The sequence below is a fragment of the Neovison vison genome, chromosome 1 (assembly GCF_020171115.1).
Source record: "Neovison vison isolate M4711 chromosome 1, ASM_NN_V1, whole genome shotgun sequence".
Classification (NCBI taxonomy): domain Eukaryota; kingdom Metazoa; phylum Chordata; class Mammalia; order Carnivora; family Mustelidae; genus Neogale; species Neogale vison.
In genome coordinates this window covers 138,964,833-138,986,053 of record NC_058091.1, presented here as the reverse complement: position 1 = coordinate 138,986,053, position 21,221 = coordinate 138,964,833, and the positions used below count along the sequence as shown (strand labels likewise).

The 21,221-nt window shown below is 46.2% G+C and overlaps 1 protein-coding gene across 2 annotated transcripts in view; it reads left to right on the top strand.

Annotated features, from left to right (window-relative positions):
• The window catches only part of ATXN1 (ataxin 1), a 317,212-nt gene that overhangs the window by 218,312 nt on the left and 77,679 nt on the right, over positions 1-21,221 (top strand). The window lies entirely within an intron of this gene.

Sequence of the window (21,221 nt, the reverse complement as noted above, 5' to 3'; positions counted from 1 at the left end):
CCCCGCCCCCCACATGCATGTGTTTGCCTTTGCCTTCATCCTTGGGACTGTAAGTCACCTTCTAATGTCATTCGGTAACCTGCATACATGGGAGGCAGCCCAGTGTTTAATGCTACATTTTTTTTTTCTGTTCAAAATACTTTTTGAAAAATGCCCATTCAGAGCAAGACGAAAGACTCAAACCCAAGAAGTCTAAGCATTTTTACATCGCTTTCCCTCTCTTCCTCTTATTGTCGTATTGATCTGTTATTTAAAATTTACGGATTTTAGTCCTCTTTTATCCCAGGAGAGGCCAGCAAATGTAACTGTTGGTGTCCAGGAAGTGATTTTGCTTCTTTTTTTTTTTTTTCTTCTTTCCTGCTCTGCCTTTGCTGCTGTTGAAATGACACCACTGACGGATACGAGGGTGATAGGCGCTCTGTTAGTTTTAGTACAAACTATCTCACCCTTAAGGGCATGAGAACTGATGTCCTCTCCTACCATATTAGATACGAACCTAAAACGAGAGGCCCAGAAACAACCAGAAAGCTCATGCTCCCGAGGCAGCTCGAATTGCGTGAACCTGGTGAATAAATATGAAATTGTGTCCAGTCCTATGTGCTCCTTGTGACTCCCATCTGGGAACCTTACGGTTTCACAAGCACGCGGAATAGGAATGCTAGTACCCAGGGAAGGTGGTTTTTTTGCCACGAGCCAGGAAATGTGCACACATCCCATGTAAATCAGGGCGACAATCAGCTACGCGACTAACGAGAAATTATGCAAAATCAGATGGATTGTGTACATGTTTTCGGTTTTTGTCTCTTAGCAGTTTAAATCTTTAATTACACTGCAGGCGCAAAGGGCACAGGCGGGAACTGTTGGACTGTGTGTGCTCTGGTTGTCAGGTAGTAGCCTTCCAAGTTATTTTTATGGGTCATTCTATCTGGTGGCAACTTAGAATTTAAAGCCGTGTCCTAGCTTCCCCAAAGTAATGTCTGTTTTCTCACTTTCTAATAATTACTTCAAGCCTGAGAGTAAAGACTTGTCACCGTGAATACAAATGAGTGAGCTCCGGGGTAGGACTAAACGTGGATTGTTGGCGTCTGAGTTTTATCCCTTTGGGGCACAGTAGGGAGATATTATGGAAGTCTGCCTATATGCAGGCTACTCAGAACACCTGCACAGTGTCTAGGACCGTCTTCCTCATACAGCTGACCTTTGAACCACACGAGTTTAAACTGCGTGGGTCCACTTATACGTGGATTTTCTTCAGTAAATACAGCACAGCCCCTGTAGTTGTATTTTCTCTTCCTTATGATGTTCTCAATAACATTTCCTTTTCTCTGGCTTCCTTTACTGTGAGAATGCGGTCTGTAATACATAGAACATCCGAAATATGTGTTAATTGACTATTCATGCTCTGGTCAACAGAAGGCTATTAGTAGTTAAGTTTGGGGAAAGTCAGTTACATGTGGATATCCAGCTATGGGGTGGGGTGGCCTCGATCCCGATCCCCCACGCCTTGTTCAAGCATCAATTGGACCCCATAGTGTCCAGTTGTTAAATAAAAACATGCATGTGTGTGGAATCTCCCCCCGCCCCTCCCATTCTCAACCTCTTAAGTGGTACAGAGAGTAAATGCATTTTAATATTTATTTAGGAAGTTGGCATTCTGGGACTGTCTCACAAGATAGCACATTTGTTTGAAGGTCCCCAGAGACCTTGAAAGTCATACTGCCATATCTCTGGCCGCCTTCAGACCACAGAAGTGAAATTCAGAAGAGGCTACTCCCAGCTCAATGTTTATGGGGAACACTGGTGCGGTTGTAATTTCTGGTGGATTCAAGCTATTTCAAGCAGATTTCCATAATTTGCATGAACGTGTGACTTTCTATCATTGTAAGTGTGCATTTCCATTACAGCAGAATATCTGCGGGCTGTATCCTCTCGGGCAACAAAGGGATGTGTGTATGTATGTTTTATAAAAGGTTTTAACCTCCCAAACCATCCTTGGGCCATACATTTCTCTGCACCAAAGCTAAAGGCCTTCAATCAAGGCCAACGAGGCCAAAGAAAGAGGGCCCATCCTTTCAAAGCTCTGTAGATAAGAGGAGGAGCAGCCGCAGCTACTTGTCAGTCACACACACCCCCACCCCCGCTGTGCAGCCACTGGCCTCTGCTGGTAGTGGGGATGGATCGGACGAGAGACAAGGATTTTGCCAGATGCTGGCAGGAAGCCCTCAGATTCCTTCTACTGTGCCATCGGCTCCATTTTCCCTCCCAGCCTCACCTGGAGTGCTCTTTGGACCTCAGTGGCAGACATGGACAGTTGCTCACCACACGCACAAATCCAGCCGCCTTTCCCTCATATCCCTTCCTCCTCAAGCGTCCCCATGTTTGCTGATTATTATTTCCTCTTTTTCTTCTTCTTCAAAGGTTATTTATTTATTTATTTGACACAGAGAGAGAGAGACAGAGACAGAGCAGGGGGAATGGCAAGCAGAGGGAGAGGGAAAAGCAGACTCCCTGCTGAGCAAGGAGTCTATATGCAAACTCAATCCCAGGACCCTGGGATCATAACCTGAGCTGAAGGCAGACGCTTAACTGACGGAGCCACCCAGGCGCCCCTTACTGATTTCTTCTAAGGAAGATATAGAATGTGGTTTGAGCTGGGCCTCGCGCCTCCTGAGAATGGTACCACGGAGGCCCGGGCCCGCTCCTGGGCATGGCACGGTGCCCAGCAAGAGGGGAGTGAGGTCCATTTTATAGTAAACCATTTGGACATTTTAAACCATTCATTCTCAATAATATTTTTAAAAATGTAAAATACTTACAAAAATTGGATAATTCCTGGGCAAAGGAGTCATGAATAGATAGTAAGAGAACTATCCTAGGAATAGGCTTGGTTGTGAATTACAACAATAATCATGATGCTAGATAACATTTCTTGACATGTTATTCTGTGCCAAGCGCTGTGCTATGTGCCTCCGCTCTTCAGAACCTCACGACGGTGGTCGGGTGTGTGTGCTCTGATTATCCTCATTCAGTAGAAAAGGAAGTGGAGGCAGAATTGGGAAGTGGCAGAACTTAAAATCACAGCTAGTCGGTAGAGGAGCTGGTTCAATGAGGCTTCTGTGGGCAAATGAAGGGTAAAGTCCTGGGCTGGTGACGACCATGAGGTTCCCACATAGGTGATATGGGATGAATCCCATCCCCCCAGATGGTCTAGAAGAAGACCGTGTGGGCCAAGCTCCACACCATGACGTATGCCCACATCACGCTCATTCCCTCTATCTAAGGAACCTATAGAAATTTGTGTTATCATTTGTGCAAAGTCATCACCATTTGTACCTACAATTTTTTATAGATTATTTATTTATTTGATAGACAGAGAGAGATCACAAGTAGGCAGAGAGGCAGACAGAGAGAGGGGGGGAAGCAGGCTCCCCGCTGAGCAGAGAGCCCAACGCGGGGCTCGATCCCAGGACCCGGAGATCATGACCCGAGCTGAAGGCAGAGGCTTAAACCACTGAGCCACCCAGGCGCCCCTTGTACCTACAATTTAATTATGGGTATTACATGGTCAGACTATCCAAATCCCATGAGTGGCCCATGCTTCTGTTTCTTCTTTGATTCGATTTATGTCATGTTATATACTGGATGGATTTCTGCATGTGCTACTTTATTCCAAAGGCCAAGCATTTCTGAAAGCCTCTGTGCTCTGCTGGGAGGAGGCAGGGGGCTGATGGGAAGGGGTGATGAATGGGCCTAAGGAAAGAAGCACCAGTTAGTATGGCCAAAAAGAATTCCACTTCTGTACAAATACAAAAACTTCTTATAAGGAACCAGAGAATCATAGTTTAGAGGAAGCAAATAATAGCACAAGGGAACAATATCTACTTTGACAATGAAAATAATTTGAGAAATTACATCTTCCAGACGTAAACAGTTGAACAGGAAGAATTGTTCATTAATTCTTTCATTCAGTGAACATTTTTAAGCGCTCATTATGTGCCAGATATCTTTTCAGACCTTCATTATAGCGTTCATTTCCGAATCTTCTGCAGAACCAGAGTGATTCAACGCACGCTCCCTTTGATCACCCTCGATCACTTCTCCATCTTTTCATTCACTCATTCATTCCTTCACAGAGCCCCCATAGCTTTTTTTTTTAATTTTTTTATTACCATATAATGTGTTATTAGCCCCAGGGGTGCAGGTCTGCTAATCGCCAGGTTTACACACTTCACAGCACTCACCATAGCACATACCCTCCCCAATGTCTATAATTCCACCCCTCTCTCCCAACCCCCCTCCCCCCGGCAACCCTCAGTTTGTTTTGTGAGATTTAGAGTTTTTTTATGGTTTGTCTCCCTCCCAATCCCGTCTTGTTTCATTTATTCTTCTCCTACCCCCCAAGTCTCCCATGTTGCCTCTCCAACTCCCTCATATCAGGGAGATCATATGATAATTGTCTTTCTCCGATTCATTCACATAGCTGTTGACCTCAAGAGCCCTGAGGTTAAAGATGGAATTAACATGGAGGGCTTCTGAGAAGTTGACTTTTGAACCGTGTCTTCAAGGATGAATTTGGGTAGTGGTAGGTGGAAAACTGGAGAATCGAATTCTAAACATAGATGTCCCATTTTTGCTCAGATTTGTCTCTTCTTGATAACAAGCTAAAATTTAGAAGTCCCCAACTGGAGGCTGCGAATCATTATTCCGTGCTAGATTTATAGAGTCCTGTCCTTCTAGAACAGTCTACAAATTGTTAAAAAGTACATGTTTGGGGGGGGTGGGAGGTTGGGGTACCAGGTGGTGGGTATTGTAGAGGGCACAGATTGCATGGAGCACTGGGTGTGGTGAAAAAATAATGAATACTGTTTTTCTGAAAATAAATAATTTAATATAAAAAGGTACATGTTTATATAAATTGTTACTGAATATAATTGGACTGGAATTGGTCATCATTTCCAGTGCGCTGTTCAATAATGTATAGGGTTTGTATTGTTCTGTGGCATAGAAACTTATTTATTTGGCTTAGATCTCAGTGCAAAGGGTAGTACTGCAAGGACTGGTAATATCCTTTAAGTATGAGCTGTTGATAACATGCCGTTGATAACAAATGATCAGCCTTCTTTGGGGCAGAGTCATGGATTTTTTCTTTGAACCCAAATGGTATCAGTTGTTTGGTAGCTAGATGTAGTATTTATAAACTGAAAAGCAGGGAAGGCCATGAAAAAAAAAATATCACTCCATCTCTTTGTTAAAGTAGACCTATAATCAGATGCTTTCTCATTCTGATTTCTCTTAAGAACCTGACTTAGAAATGACTGGTGTGTGTCTTACCATCATGACAAAAACCTTCCAAAAATCCCAGATATATTATCTGTGAACCAAACCGGGGATAGGACCGGTGGTACTAGTATCAAGTCAGCCAAGATGGGATGGATGTTTTCCTTTTTATTCTTGAGAATTAACAATTTCAAGCTTGTGGAAAGAGCACAAGGTGCTCCTTTCAGGGGAAGTTGACAAAGAAAGCTTAAAATATTGTTACAGTTATTGCCTTTGAGGCCTTAGGATTTATTCCATTATACATTCATTTATTGACTCACATATTAATTTGTTTATTCAATAAATACTTGTTAAAATCGATGCTGTGTGTGGTGCTAAGCCACATTCTACTGAGTACACTGGGGTAAATGCGATAGGGTTTCTGTTTTCCAAAGACTGAAAGTGTCCTGGAGGAATTCAGACACATAAGGCCATCACACAAGGAGGAGGAGATGGGAATCGTGAAAGAAACAGGTGGAAAACAGGACGGGATTCAGAGGGGTCCAAGATAGAGTAGGTAATGAGGTCATTTTAAAAGCTAGGCTGTTGGCGATCTCTTTAGGAAACACCTCTCTAGTAAACAGAACTCTGTATACCGAGAGGACATTAAATGTAGTTGGCATTTATGGCATTCTTTATATGTACCAGGTACTGCCTAAGTGCTCTTTGTGCGTTGTCTCATTAAATCCCCGCAACAACCCTAGAAGGTGGCCATTATTCTTCTGTTTTACACATTGCTCTGTTGGATGTTGCATGGTTATAGCAAAGGCTTTGTCTGTTAAAGGCCCCACAGATAGAAGGTGCAGAGGAAAACAGATGTGTAATGTAGTATTCGTTATTGGGCCAGTCAGATCTCTCTAATTTAGATTATTTTAGGTGGAAGTCATTTTACCTTCATTCAAACTCAATTAGGGGACTCCTTCTAAGAAAATTCCTTGTGTCATGTCAGGTAGTCACAGCCATATAAATTATTGACAAACATTTTTTTTTCCCTAATCTATAAATACTACTCTTCAGGAACTAGATAATGACCATTCGTTATGGGCAAAATGGATGACCAAGAAAGCCTGATGTTGCTTCTTGTGAAGAAGTTAAACATCATTTATGTTACTGACTTCTGTGCTATTTCCCCTCACCGTGTATAATTCTCCTCCCTTGCTGAGGGAAGGGGAAAAAAAAAGATTCAGAATTTCTCCTCCTTCTTTGTCCTGCCTTGAGAGGATTCTTGCTTCTAGAAGAGCTGAGAGGGAGGGCGACTCTCACGTAGAGCAGGAAGGCTCTAGATAACTAGAACAGATAAGGTTTGAGCATTTGGGGGGCAATAACTGAGGGTTTTTTCCCATTAAAGAAAATGTTATTCAAGGATGCCTGGGTGGCTCAGTCAGTTAAGCAGCTGCCTTCAGCTCAGGTCATGATCCTAGGGTCCTGGGATCGAGCCCCACTTCGGGCTCCTCGCTTGGCAGGGAAACTGCTTCTCCCTCTGCCTGCTGCTGCCCCTCCTTGTGCACACGTTCTCTCTCTCTCTCTCTCTCTCTGTTAAATAAATAAATAAAATCTTAAAAAAGGAAAGAAAAATGTTATTCAACTTACCTCGTCTTCATTAAACAGGCAAAGGTTAAGTTAAACTTGTCGCCCGCAGCAGCCTTGCTGTTTCCCAGAGCTGGAGTAGGGGCTCAGAACCGGGGCAAGACTGGATGGGTCCCTCTTTCAGCCGCATAAGGAGACATAAACGTTAAAAGAACCCCCCACCTCAATCAGTACATTCTGTTGGGGTACAAATGAGTCTGGCCCTCCATAGGAATATCTAACTTCTGCCAGAATGATCATTGGAATTTGAATTCTGTCTTTACTTTTATTAGAAATTATGTTTTGGGAAAGCTGGGTGGCTCAGTTAGTTAAGCATCTGCCCTCAGCTAAGTCATGATCTCAGGGTCCTGGGATTGAGCCCCACTTGGGCGCCCTGCTCACCGGGATGTCTGCTTGTCTCTCTCTCCCTCCCCCTACTCATGCTCTCTCTCTTTCTCAAATGGATACATAAAATCTTAAAAAAAAAAAAAAAGGAAATTATGTTTTAATAGGTACCTTGATAAATAAAATCTTTAGAAAAGGAGGGGGGAGACGCCTGGGTGGCTCAGTTGGTTGAGCAGCTGCCTTCGGCTCGGGTTATGATCCCAGTGTCCTGGGATCAAGTCCTGCATTGGGCTCCCTGCTCAGCGGGGAATCTGCTTCTCCCTCTGCCTCTGCCTGCCTCTCTCTCTGCCTGTGCTAGCTCTCACACTCTCTCTCTGACAAATAAATAAATAAAATCTTTAAAAAAAAAAAAAAAGGAGGGGGGGCACCTGGGTGGCTCAGTGGGTTAAAGCCTCTGCCTTCTGCTCAGGTCATGATCTCAGGGTCCTGGGATCAAGCCCCTCATCAGGCTCTCTGCTCAGCGGGGAGCCTGCTTCCTCCTCTCTCTGCCTACCTCTCTGCCTACTTGTGATCTCTCTCTCTCTCTGTCAAATAAATAAATAAAATCTTTAAGAGGTACCTTGACAAACACATAAAAGAAAAATGAGCTCCATGTTTTAGAATTATAGATGCCTATCGCCACTCTTGTCTCTCTGCTTAATATTAATTAATTGGCCATCTTTTTATTTTATTTAAGCCTTCCTATTTTAAAACTATTATTTCTGTTGGAGAACCCAAGGCATAAGGTAATTTGGTATCACAGGTGGGAAAATGGATACCCCAGAGAGGTAAGTCACGTTCTGGGCTCCTGGTGTCCTGCCCTACAGCATACTGACATTATCCTTCTAGAATCCAGAGAGCCAGACTTCCCGTCCGTTGTGCTGAGCACAAATCCACAGATCCTTCCAACCATGCCATCTTGCTAACTTAATTTTCAAGAGCCAGAAAGAAGGACTCGTGAGGAAATGTCCCAATCTATTGGTATCGTTATGAAAAGAAAGGTCAATGTCATCCTCACTTCCAGAGGCTTCCAGCTGTTTATTACTTTCAAGAGGCCGGTATGGGCTTGAAACGTCGTGGCTGTTTTGGGGATAAGTAGGGAAGCACAGACTGACACAAATCAAGAGGCCCGAGTGAAGAGGTTCTGCTGGGCTTCTCTTTGGTCGCCATCATTCGGTTGTGTGTTTCTACACTGGTTTCTGGTTTATAAGCTGATGCAGCCGCAAGTGTGAGTGTGAGCTATGAGGAGCGGGTTTTGAATGCGTCTAGACATTCTGGTTATCTTCTGTCTAGCATTCATTTGTGTCGTGGGCGTCACACTCCGGGGATTAGTGTTTCATTATGCAGAAGCTGTTTTATCTTTGGCTTCCTTTTAATAGCTGACAGTGATTCTGAGCGGAGAGAGAAAAGGGCCGGGGCTTGGGATCGGCAGGGATCGTACCTAGATGGGCTGGACGGGTTTTCAGTGGGACCGATAGGCACAGTGACCTCCCTCTGTGACAGTTCAGTGACTTAGATGCATGTCCTTACTTCATTTAGTGCACCGCAAGCCTCGGCACTGGCCAGGATTCCCCGAGCAGCGAGAGGGGGAGGAGGGTAAAATCGTTTTCTGTATCAAGTATCTGACACCTTGTGTAAGTGTTAGCCGAGAGGGAGTCCAGCGGTGCCGTGGGAATCCGGGGGCCTGTGGGACACCTCTGTGTGCGTAATCTCTGCCTGGTCACATTTTAATTAGCTCCTTTAGGCTACAGAAAGCTGTTCAACGTTTAGCCCTTAAATTAAGCATCTCTTCTATAAGCAATCAACATTTCATTAAAAGAAAAAAAAAAACCTCAATGTGGAACAGTGTTTCATTTTCCTTCCTTTCTGACTTGGACAGTGGATCTCACACTGAGAAGGCAAATAGGAGTGTCACATTTGCCCAAGGAACCACCTCTTTAATATCCTTCTAGACGAAATCTTGGCCTCGGACTACGTTCAGGGGCCCGTAGAAATCAGCACGGTGTCGGGTGCGCCGCTTTGTCCGTGACAGCCCAGGTCCCCAAGACACACACAGGCTTTTGCTCCAGACACCAATATGTCCCATTCCGTGGATTAAAAAACAAAACAAAACAAAAAAATAAACAAAAAAACTTGTGATTAAGATTTACTGCTTGCCTAAGACCCAGATTGCCAAGTGAGTCCCAGAATGGACTTGTCAGTTGTGTGCCTCCCTTTCTTCTCGCACCCCTGGTTCACACTGATTCGTCCCTTCCTTCCACACTTGCTGCCTCCAGTGGACCTGCTGGCTGGCCTCCTCTGACCAGGCTCTCACCGTGTGGCCGGGAGCCCACGGTGACAAGAGGGTCACACGGACACTAAGTGGACATTCAGCCCAAGTCTGTAATTGAAAGGATGAGTCACGCCTTCTCCCCTTCTGCAGAATGGACAGGCTCTACTTTGTACCTAAAAACCAGGGTTTTTTTTCCTTTTGAAAGGCCACCTGGTGGGAGGGAAACGCATGGGCCTGGGTCTGCATCCCGTGGCCGCGCGGCGTTGGCTGCGTCATTTCCAGAAGGTTCTTGAGAGATTGGCGGTGTCTTTAAATGCCGTCCTTGTTTTTAGGCTGCAGGGTTGTGTGCACATGAGATGTAAAACATGCAGCATAATGATTGGCACATTGATTTTGTTACCTATTTATGAGAGAGAGAGTGTGGGTGGGGAGGAGAGGAGGGGCAGAGGAAGAGGGAGAAGCCGGGAGCCTGACGCAGGGCTCGATCCCAGGACCCCGAGATCCTGACCTGAGCCGAAGGCAGCCGCTGAAACACCTGAGCCGCCCAGGCATCCCGTGGTTGGCACATTTGAACAAAGTGTTCAGTAAGTGCTGTTTCCTTCCCCCTGCTTCACTTCCAAGGTGGTGTGGGTGGGGATTGAGGGAACCTTTTTACTCCTCCTCCAGGTGGAAACCTCATCAGTCTCCTGCTGAAGAACCATAGGACCTTTCCTTCCTGGGCAGTCCCCGTGGGGCAGTACCTCGATGCTAGAGGGTCTGGTTCGCTACCTCCCCACCTGCATGGCAGGTATCCAGGGTTTCACCTCCCCCGCCCCCCCAGAGACCTACTTTCCCCACCCTGAGCAGCGTGCATCACTCTGATGACGCCTGCAGCTCCCAGGACAGACAACAGCCCCGCTGCATGGCCCAGAGGACGGCCAAGTCCCTCACCAAGGCACTCCCTCTCGGGGATGCCGTTGTTCCACTGCCAAACCGATGACCTTCGGGGAATTTGAAAATTTACTACTCTGTGGGGGGAAGGAGACAAAGAAATTCAAGATGAAGCTTTGTATAAGTAAAGGGCTTTTGTGAGAAGGGTGTCGAGTTGGGTTTGGATTTTGCACACCCCTCAAATTTCTTAGGGTGTGGGTGAGGGCGTCCTGGGAGATTTAATTAGTCCCTTGAGAGGTGCTGAAGTTTGTGACAGCGAGGCCCCTTTTCTTCTTTTGTCCACTGAGGTGGGGGACCCTGGAAATTAAATTTCTGAAAGCCTGAGACTGTTGCCATGGGAAGACTTGTATGGATATTTGAATATAGTGTAGCTACTTGGTTGAGTGTTATTTTGTTGTTTTGTTTTTGGAAAGGGGAATTTAAAGAGTAAATCTGGGCACAGAAGGGTGTGTACAGTCCAATTCTAATGCTCTGATGGGCTTCCGGAATCAGGAGGAACGGGTTGCAGTGTTAGTAAAGCCTGAAGAAATAAGGATGCAGAGAAGGCTGCCCAGTCATCGGGACAAAGACCTCACGTATTTCAAACTGGATTTCCTAACTTTTGAGGTCTTGGATACAAGCTCTAAACCGGCACAGCAGAAGGAGAGGCTTTTCAGAAATATTCTGTCATTGGCAGAGTTTCGTCTTCTGTGGTTCACGGTTCAAGGAATCAACATTCCTATTAACTGAATCAGATGTCAAAATCTCAGAATGTGCATACAAGATCCCACAGCATTTTTACTGCCTTGATTTCAGCAAATCTCTGTTTCATGCCCTTGGTCATGTGTTCAGCGAACACGCATCATCTCCCCAGAGCAAGATGCTGGCAGGAAATGAATGAAAGCGTACGAGTTAACCTCAAGAAGGGTGACAGTCTCCCTGGGGGAGATAAGGCATATATATGAAACGACTTAAACACAGACAAATGGCACATTACGTTGTTGATAAGAGATACTGGACTTCCGTGGGTGGAGAAATTGCCTCTTTCTGGGGAAATCAGAGAAAGGCGTGCGATCTACCTAAGCAGGGACTTGGAATGACGGGAAACTCAGGTCCCCTGCTTTCACACTGCGAGCCAGCGGCATCTTCCCATGCAAGGACTTTTCATTTCTCTCCCCGGTCAGTCATGGGCATGAGACTGATCACCCTTGAACCTCATCAGCGGTCGGCGTCCTTGCTGTCATCCCTCCTTCCTCCCATCCTAACCCCCTCTCCGCCGCCCCTGCCGGTATCTTCAACACTGACACAGTCAGCAGGGTTTGTTCTTACCTTCAAGGAGATGGCTAGGAGAATTTGGACACGCATGTGGACTCCTGCTGCCTTCTTAAGAAAATAGCAGGTCCACGTGGCCTTGACTGTGTGGACTTTCTGCCAGTTGCCAGAACAACCTCACGGTCACGGGCTGTCACTGAGCATCTCTGATCAACAGGACCCCGAGTTTCCCTGTTTTTGCCTACTTATTTATGTATTACGAATCCATCATGGACTTTCATTCAATATCAGCACTGAAGTAACATGTGGTATTTGTGAGATTGATAGGAAGAGCCATACCCCAGAGCCAATAAGATATGAAAATTATTTATGCATAATTATTATTGGTTATGCTTGATATATGTCATTTTCTTCAGGAGCATAGACCGTAGCTAATATCAGCTAGCGTCCTCTAGGGTTTCATTTCCTAAGCATTTTGCATCTTTCCCGTTGGCCTTTCTCCTCCAGAAAGAGGACAGTTACACAGAGAGAACCCTTAACCTCACATTCACTTCGTTCTGCAGATGCCGTGTGTGACCTCAGTCTGTGGGATCCTCGCACACTTGTCACTCCTTGGAAGTTCCTCATTTAAAGGAAATTCATGATGAAGACTTTAAAGAATAGTTTAGTAAATCCAAGGATTGCATCACAGACTTTTATTATATTTGCCCTTTTTTTTTCTTCCTAAATGGGCTCCGTGTCCAGCGGGGAGCCCGGTGCGGGGCTTGAACTCACGACCCTGAGATCAAGACCTGAGTTGAGTTCAAGAGTCAGACGCCCAACCAACTGAGCCACTCAGGCACCCCTATATTTTGATTTTTATATATTTTGAGTTTTGTGCATATAAACCAGACGGCATCCCCTGACACAGGTTTAGACAAACCAGGGGCTGCATCCTAATCTCCAAAAGATTGCTGCCTCAGGAAAAGCCCAGCAGAGTCTGTGAAGTGAGTTTCGGTCTGAAATCCCATGCCGGCATCCAGGAGGACTGTTCCCACGCCTCACCTCTGTAAGTCAGGTTTATTCTTCAAAGGTCATTTCAGGCTCTCTTCCACGAAAGGCCGTGCAGCACCTGTTGGAAGCTCTAATCGGCCAGCGATCTTCTCTCATCAACCAGATTACAGATTCCAAGGGAGGAGGCCTCAATTAAGTGCAGAGGGGAGTCACCGTATTTCAAAATTGGAAGTAGTCATTGGGCACAAGGAAGGTGGCGTGAGGTGGTGACTTGCCCAGGGTCACAGCAAGTAACAGGCTGCAGCAGGACCAGCCCTAGGGTCTTCCCCACGCACCCCCCCCCCCCCCGCCCTGTCTTCCCTGCTTCAGGGACGCCACTTCCGTTAAAGCTCTCTGTACGGTGTTGGTGATTAGGCGTCTGTCTTCTGCAGCAGAGAACTTGAACCCTAGCTCAGTTCTCAAAGGGTAATTTCCAGAAGTGAAAGCATGCTTTAGAGCCAACTTGAGCCTGTTCCTTTTGCTGTAACTTCTCCTGGTCCCACACCGCAGTGTCAGCCCGGACACGGCCCCCGCTCAAGGCCAGAGCCAGGGGTACAGTCGCATGCAGAACCTGCCTAAAACTGGCCGTTGTCTCCAAACTACAGACCCAGGAATGGGAGGCGGAGAGGCCGAGAAGGGCCTGCCTTCTGCATGTCGAATGGTCCTCAGACAACATTCCAGCGCCCAGCTTTTTATATGACACAAACTGCAAGTCAGATTCTTAATTGACTGTAAAAAGGCTGTAAGAAGGAGGTGCAGGGTAGCAACTACAATTACCATGCTGCTTGTTTGTTCCTAATTTGCCTTTATGAATCAGTTGTGCTTTGCATGGAGAGGGCGAGAGCAAAGGCGAGGTCCTGGAGCTGAGCGACGTTTCCAGGTCACCACCTGCCTCCTGCTGATTTATAACTGTCCGGGCTAAGCTGGGTTTGTTTTGGAAAATAAATGTCAGAGCAAGTCGGAGTCATTTATTCCTTAGCAGAAAGAACGGTCTGGTGACACTGTTCGATTATAATGACCGTTTCCATTGTGTTAAATGAACGAGGTATATTTAACCAATTTAGGTGAAGAGTGGGGCTTCTTGTGCCGTTGGGTTGCCCTTTGGTCAGAAGTCCCTGCATTGTTGTAGCCGGCTCGTTTGTCCCATCTTGGGTTTCATGAAGTGCCTACTGTGTGCCCAATGGTCTGCTGGGTGCCAAGATCAAGAACTGGGTGTTGGGGTTAGATGCACCTGTGTTCAAGTTCTACGCCAGCCGCCTACTGGCTGTGCAGACTTGGACAAGTTATTTCTCCACATCATCGTCCTTCCCCTTATAACTGAAACCATAGAGGCCATTATGGCCATGAAATGGCAGAGAATCCATGCTGTGATCCTGAACAGAGGGTTTCTGATGGTAATACCTACATTATCGCTTGCTTTATTGCCGCCATCATCATAGTTCTCCTCCTCATCTTCAGGGTACCCATCCGATGAAGGGAAACGTGCAAGACGGCAGCTTTTCTTATGAACGTGTTTCAGAGTGAACTGGATTTAGGACTGAGAGAGAGAAAATGTGCAGGGCTTCTGTGAGGCCCTTATTGAAAATAACTATAACTGATGCAAAAGAGATCCGCACTGAGATTTTGCAGGGCTTTGCCATACTGAGGATACTTTGCAGGAAAACTCATGAAGTGACCTGTGATATATACAATACTTTCTCCCCCTGTCTCCCGTCCACCCCCACCGCGTATATGTCCTCTTGCCTATGCCTGGGATGTCACCAGGGTTCTCCTAAGCACCTTCCGGTCTCTGGTCCCGGCCTCATACCGACCCCTCTCCTTCCTCTGTCCCTCTGGGTTCAGGGTCTGGCCTCTAGATACCCTTCTGGAATGTTTCATCCACTTTTGTTTCTGCCCTTCGATGTCCAAACGGGTTGGCGATGGGTCATTCTTGTGCTCTCTGGCCAAGCGCAGATAGGGAAGCATGTCCCCAGCACTGCTCTGTGTTAAAAATTCTGTCTTCAGACCACGAAACATGGCTGCTTCATGTTCTTTATGAACCTACTATCCCTTCGCACCCCGGTCCGCAAGCTGGGTTGGTAGATGTACCTAATCTAGATCCTTTTCATTGACACCACTCTGCCTCCTTTAGCATCTCTCCCTGTTGAACCTTGACCCCTCTACTCAGCGTTGGATCCTTCTTAAAATGCCCCCTGTTGAGAAGGTCCAGGAATTACTGAATTTCAGAGACCATATGGCGTTCCTTCCCCAGCTGCCGATGACTGTATCTTTTTGTCCCTATCCAATAGCCTCTACGCAGATAGAACCCATCTGTCTCACGAGCCACCCAGATGTGGCTGGATTCCCAATGGGTATGCACCAGCCATAGGGTGTCTGCCTACGCTTGATCCAGTGATGGAAACCTACTGATGTGGGACTTCAGAGCACAGGTTGCTAGCCTCCTTCCACAGCTCCTAACAGGACCGCGCCCTTGGCATTTTAGTTACCTCCTTACTTCTTAGCTTCTTCTGAAGTAGTTTTCACTGAGCACCTAGGGATATCTAATTGAATTGACATAAAAATAAACAAGATATTGCAAAAGAAACATCTTCAGCACCTGATGGGCGACACAGATGTTTTTGAGGAGGTGGTCATCTCTGAGTGACCCCAGTGTGCCATGGGGAGAAGAGTCCCCACCATTCAAATAGCCATTGGTTTGCTTGTCAGTATCTCACTCCACTCATTCCATCCGTGTTATATTGAATCGCCAAGACCTAGTCTTAGGGGAGGACATCTTTAAAAAGAAAAAAAAAATTTTTAGTAATGTGCTTATATCATGAACCTCAAGTTAAGACTTTGGGAGAAGGACAGCACCGTACAATGTGATTGTTTAGACTTAAGCCAAGTTCGCAGTCCTTCTTGCCACTTCCTCTGCCACCTTGGTCACAGCAGGTCATCTCTCTGAGCCAGGACTTCCTCATGGGTGATCTCTGACCTTCCCCTGCCGGGAAGGAGGATCTGTGCTCCTCCTGCTGTTTACTAACCTGAGTCTGTCCTATGGATGGTCTGGTAGTGCCTTCAGAAGTTACGAATGCAGAATATTTGTTAGGTTTGCACTTTGGAGTCCCGCATTACCTTAAAAGTAGAGCCAGCTCACGTAGTAGTCGACTGGTAGCAAATCAGTATAGGGATAACTAGAAGTTTCCTTTAGATTCTTGAAAAACTATTTAACTTGGGTTCTTCCTGGTATGATTAATTTAGAAAGAAAAGGAATCCAATAATCCTGTTTACCTCATTACCTCTCCAGGTGTTTGATTTTCTTAGTCTCTTGTTTTAATTCAGTGAAAGGAAACTGCTGAAGGAGAAAAGAGAGGAAGAGAAGACGGGCAATGAAGAGGGGGAGAGGTTTGAGGTCCACAGGAGAACCGTCGGCTTTATCTGCACATAAAGCAAAAGAAAACATGTCCTAAACATTTGGGTGTAGCCTTTCCCTTCCCAGGATGGTCAGCGCATGGCAAGAGCTCCCTCCTGGGCTAGTTAATCCAGTGTCCTTTCAGGAAGAAGTGGGGAGCAGAGGTAAAGCCCGGAAGTATGGCTTCAACCCCCGATTCTAGTGCCTCTCCCCATTTTCTGCACCTTCTCTCACCTCCAGTAAATGTACTGCCTTTCTAGGAGCGTGGCTGTCCCGAGTTTCCTGAAAAAGACATTAGCAGCACTTTGTACATAGTATGCACAGGTATTAGCCAAGGCCAAAGGCAGCCTGTTCCCCGAGGGGTCTACGGTAGGAGGAGAAGGGTGGGAATTGTGGTGGTGCACCTGGCCGTCCTCCAGTCAACCATGGCAAGCAGCCAACCCGGGCGCTCCAGCAGCCAGAGGGAGAGTTTGGGATCCTTGATCTCTAACATCCCTTCTCATCCAGGGCTAACATTTTGTTTCATTGCTTCCTGTATTACCCGTCGGTTTGATTTCTGGGCCCGGCTCCCCGAGAGCATTTTGCATTACATTTGCATCATTTCCATCAACGAGGTGCGTGATGTCATAGCGGACTTTGGAGAAACAGTGTCATACTCGCATTAACTGGAATGGAAACCCCCCAGGTGGGGAAATTAAAATGAAGATGTTTCAAATCAAATACATAGTAGCACACCAGCTACAGTTACTGATGTAACTGTGACCGGAGAGTCATTTCTAGCATACAGCTGGGACTTTTGGCTTTTATGAGGATGCTATAAATAGGCAGCTCCTTAAGAGTAGAGACTATGTCTTTAATCAGAGGTTGACATTAAGTTTCATGTGCCTGCGATATACTTATTAACCCAGAGCAGATATCTCTTCTGTCGTGTGGGATGAGAAACACTTGAGGCGAACGTGCTTCACACCTGAATCGCGCCTTGACTCCAGGGCACTGAAGGGGTTGTTGGAGTGCGAGTTCCTGTTGACAGGTCACGTTTGGGATTCTGAGAAACCCCAATGAGAAAGTCTTGCTTCTGAGACATTCATTAGATGATATCCCAGGACACCTTGCAACCTAGCACAGCAAATTCTGCTTTAGAAGCTCAGTAAATAATCATTAAACGAAGAAGGAAAGTTTCCTAGACCAAAGCCTGCACTGGAAAAGTGATTATTACGAATACAAAATATAGGGTGTGCTTCGAGGCTGGACAACTCTTCCCAGCCTGGGTGAACAGCCTCACGCTTGCAACCCTACCTCCCGGGGCTGGAGGCTGAGCTGTACTTGGCGTTTTGCGGGAAATGCACCAGCAAACCACCTGCTTGGAGCGTGTGTACGTGCGCGTAGGGATGGGGCTGGGGATACAACTAGAACACAACCTGGGATGAACCCAAGGAGGGGAAATGCCAGGGCAGGCTCTGCCCTGCTCCAGCTGAGCTTACACTGCGGATTCAAGCAGGGGGCTGGGTCTAAGGGCCTCTCAGAGTGTCTAAATGCCCCTTCACCCAAGATTTCCTGGCACCGGGCAGATCAGAGCCTTTTGTGTTTGGGACAAGAGGGCAGATGTGCGCCAGATAGATGCCTCTTCAACACAGGGGGCTTTGGGAGGGAAGAGGGGAGTGCTTTCCTCCCAAAGCACCTTCCAGTGGGTAATGGGAAAGCAGAATGTGCCCAATTCCAGCAAGGGTCACTTTTTCGATCCTTCTTTTGCTATTTTCCTTTGCCTCTTAAATACTCTCCTTAAAAGAACTCTCCAACAAAGAGGTATGTTTTTCAGAGGTCATGTAGAAGCCAAGAATAATTGGCCTCCTTTTTTGGCTAAGGAGTCACAATTTAAGGATGGCTTTATTAGTCGCCGTGACCTCCCACCACCGTGCACACATTTATATTGGTATCAGTAATTGGTCTGCTGCTCTAGATCCAGGTCAAGTACACACACAGTGACCAGCACAAGCCAGAATTCGGCACGCTATCCTCCAAAACATCAACTTCTCTTTTTAATTTTGGAGTATTTAATTCCAGCATTTTTTCCCCCTATCACTAGATCTGGAGAGCTCTCTCCAGTATCCCTATGTTGTCATATTTATTTTAAGCTTTTTCTTTTTTTAAGATCATTATTCTTTTAAGTGTAGCAGAGAGCGTATTTTCTTTATACTCCCAGAGCTGCTCACGGAGCCATGAAATGTCACGTGTGTCACGTGGGGAAGGTGGAGACCTTCCTGGAGGTCCCTGTTTCTTTCATGACCAGGAAAACTCGGGGGGCAGGAGAAGGAAGGCGCCGTCAGAGGACGGTACCAAGAAAGAGCAGTGTAATAAATATGGTGTGAAAGTGGCTTAGCTGGAAAGAACTTGTTGACTCCCCTTCTTTAGAGAATGGAGGAAGCTTGATGTTTGGGCTGGGAGGCCAAGACCCTGAGATTCCTCTCTTGCCCATTCTCTTTCCCTTCTCCGTCAAACGAGGCAGCATTGAATGCCCTGTGTGTTCATGATTCTGGTGTGAAGGCGGTGTGCACATGGCGAGGGGAACGTTGTCTGCTGGGGTTGGGATCTGGCAAAGCCCTCCTTCACCCTAGAACCCTAGTCTCGCAGAGCGTGTGATGTGCGTGGCACGTGTGCCCGTTGGTGTGTGCGTGCTTCTATTTACATGCTTCTGTGTTCACACGTACATCTCTGTGTGTCTGCATATAGAATCAACAGGATGTTCAAACTCCAAAACAGTGTTTTAGTAGAGTTATTGAAAGTCTTTATGTCCAAATTTGAAACCAGACTGGGTTAAAACCATTGCCCTCCTTCAGTTGGCAAGAAGAGGGGTTGGGTATTATAAAATTTTCCTCTAGAGGTAAGACATCATCTGATACAGGGGAGCAAAAGTCAGTCCCCTGCCTCATCTCACAGAAAGCTTAGAAACTCTGAGACCATGACTTTCTCCATGCTGCCTTGCCCTCTTCACTGCTGCCCGGGTCAGACGATGCGCCCAGAACACGGCAGGAGCCGGGTTTGACATCAGATGCCCCCAGCTCCTGCTTCATGGCAGCAAGAGCTGGAAGTTGAATAAATGAGAACAGGAGGGGTCTGGGCCCATGTAAATGATTCTCACTTGAAAGGAGAAACAGCTTTCATAATTTGTTCCAGCAAAGCCTCGCATGCGTTGCAGACTTGATCCTAAGCAGGGGGGAGGATCTCATAAGTAATGTTTTATGTTCTCTCTGTCTCTCCTCTTCTGTTGTTCTTGGCTCGCGGGTTGTGTGCGTCTTGTTAGCAAGAAAAAGAAAATTGCTATAAGCCAGTTGTTTTTAAAAAACAATTTAAGTGGTTTTCAGCCATTTTTAAAAACAAATTAGAAAAACTATAAACTCTCTAAGCAATGGACATTGGCCCTGTTTTATGAAACTGCATGAAAAGCACAAATAAAAAGAAAAGGGAACAGTCATTAATATGCAAAGAGAATGCTCTAAATTCTAGGGAAGTAAGGGACCAGCAAGTGTTGGACCTAGAAACAAATAACAGACAAGAGAGGTTGTTTTCTTCAACCACTTGGGTCAGCTGATGATTGAGAAAATGTAGCAGCTTGTGATTACAGAATCAGGGGTTCCCTAGGGCAGAACTTTTGGCCCTTGGGAAGAGAAAAATGCTCAGTTACATTTAAACATGGTTTAAATTTTTGGTTGAACTTTTGTCGCAGCTGCAGGGAAATGAACAGTTAAAAAAGTCAGTTCTGATTGGGGCGCCTGGGTGGCTCAGTGGGTTAAAGCCGCTGCCTTCGGCTCAGGTCATGATCTTGGGGTCCCAGGGTCCCGGAATCGAGTCCCACATCGGGCTCTCTGCTCAGCAGGGAGCCTGCTTCCTCCTCTCTCTCTGTCTGCCTGTCTGCCTACTTGTGATCTCTCTCTGTCAAATAAATAAATAAAATCTTTTAAAAAAAAAAAGTCAGTTCTGATTAATTTCCTCTTTCAGGACAGACTCAAAATGTTTCCACCAGTGGGCACTCTTCCGACTGGAGGCAAGATCAGCCAAGGTTGTTTCTGGTGGTGATCCAATTTCTCTTTTTATCATCTCATCTCCAACTAAAGTAAGAGTCTCAGTGTCAGCTATACTCAAATAAAAATAAACTAAAATCAGATCAATCCTCGGAGCCCCAGATCTGCCAGTGTCCACTTTCGGGATGGCACTGGGGTCCTATCCCAGAGGCAGTCTTGTTGGTGTTTGGGTCATTTCTCCTGGCCTCGGAAGTGTTAAACTCTTGTCAGGGTATTAAGCTTCCTATTTAGCTAGCCGAACTTACTTTCCTGGTCACTGAGAAGATGTTTTCCTTTTTACCCCGATTTTTATGCTTTTATGAGAAGATGGTGAAGACGGAGGAGCAAGAGATCTCAGAAGTCAACACCGACTTTAGAACTCCATCCAAGAGTTGGGTTGTTTTTTTTTTTCCTTCCCTTCTTCCCTTCTCTAGTCCATACCCTGCCTCTAATGAAACTCAGGGTTGACATGCTTTTGGAAAATACCCTCCAAAATTAGATTCTCGTTAGTTAGGAAATCAAATTTCTATAAAGTGAATGTTCATTCAGGAAAAAAGATGCCTTCATGCATCCGACATGGGAGGGAGATGCACATGGATGTTGAGTGAGTACTTGGACCGTTCCGTTTCTTTCAAACATTATTTTTGGCTTATCTGATTTTTGAAAAGAATTTAATTATCTTGCTTTTGAACTTTTTTCTCCCCCTGGCATGCTGCTTGATTAGTGACGACATAATCAAGATACAGGAAGTCAAGGAGAGGAAGCAGGTTGAGTGCTGTTTTGAACATTTCTGGGCTTTCAAAGACAGATAACCGGCCATTGTCTACGAATCGGGCCACTGACGTGGGGACAGCTGCTGACACGCTGTGTGGCCCCTCAGACTTACAGCCCTCACCGCTGTTGGTATAGGCCCACCTTCCTAGCTCTGCCTCCAGGGTAGAGCCACCCTTATGGGGAGAAGAGGTGGGAAGATCAACCCAAAGAAGAGATTGCCCCCAGGAAGCTTCACTCTGCAGCCAAGAGC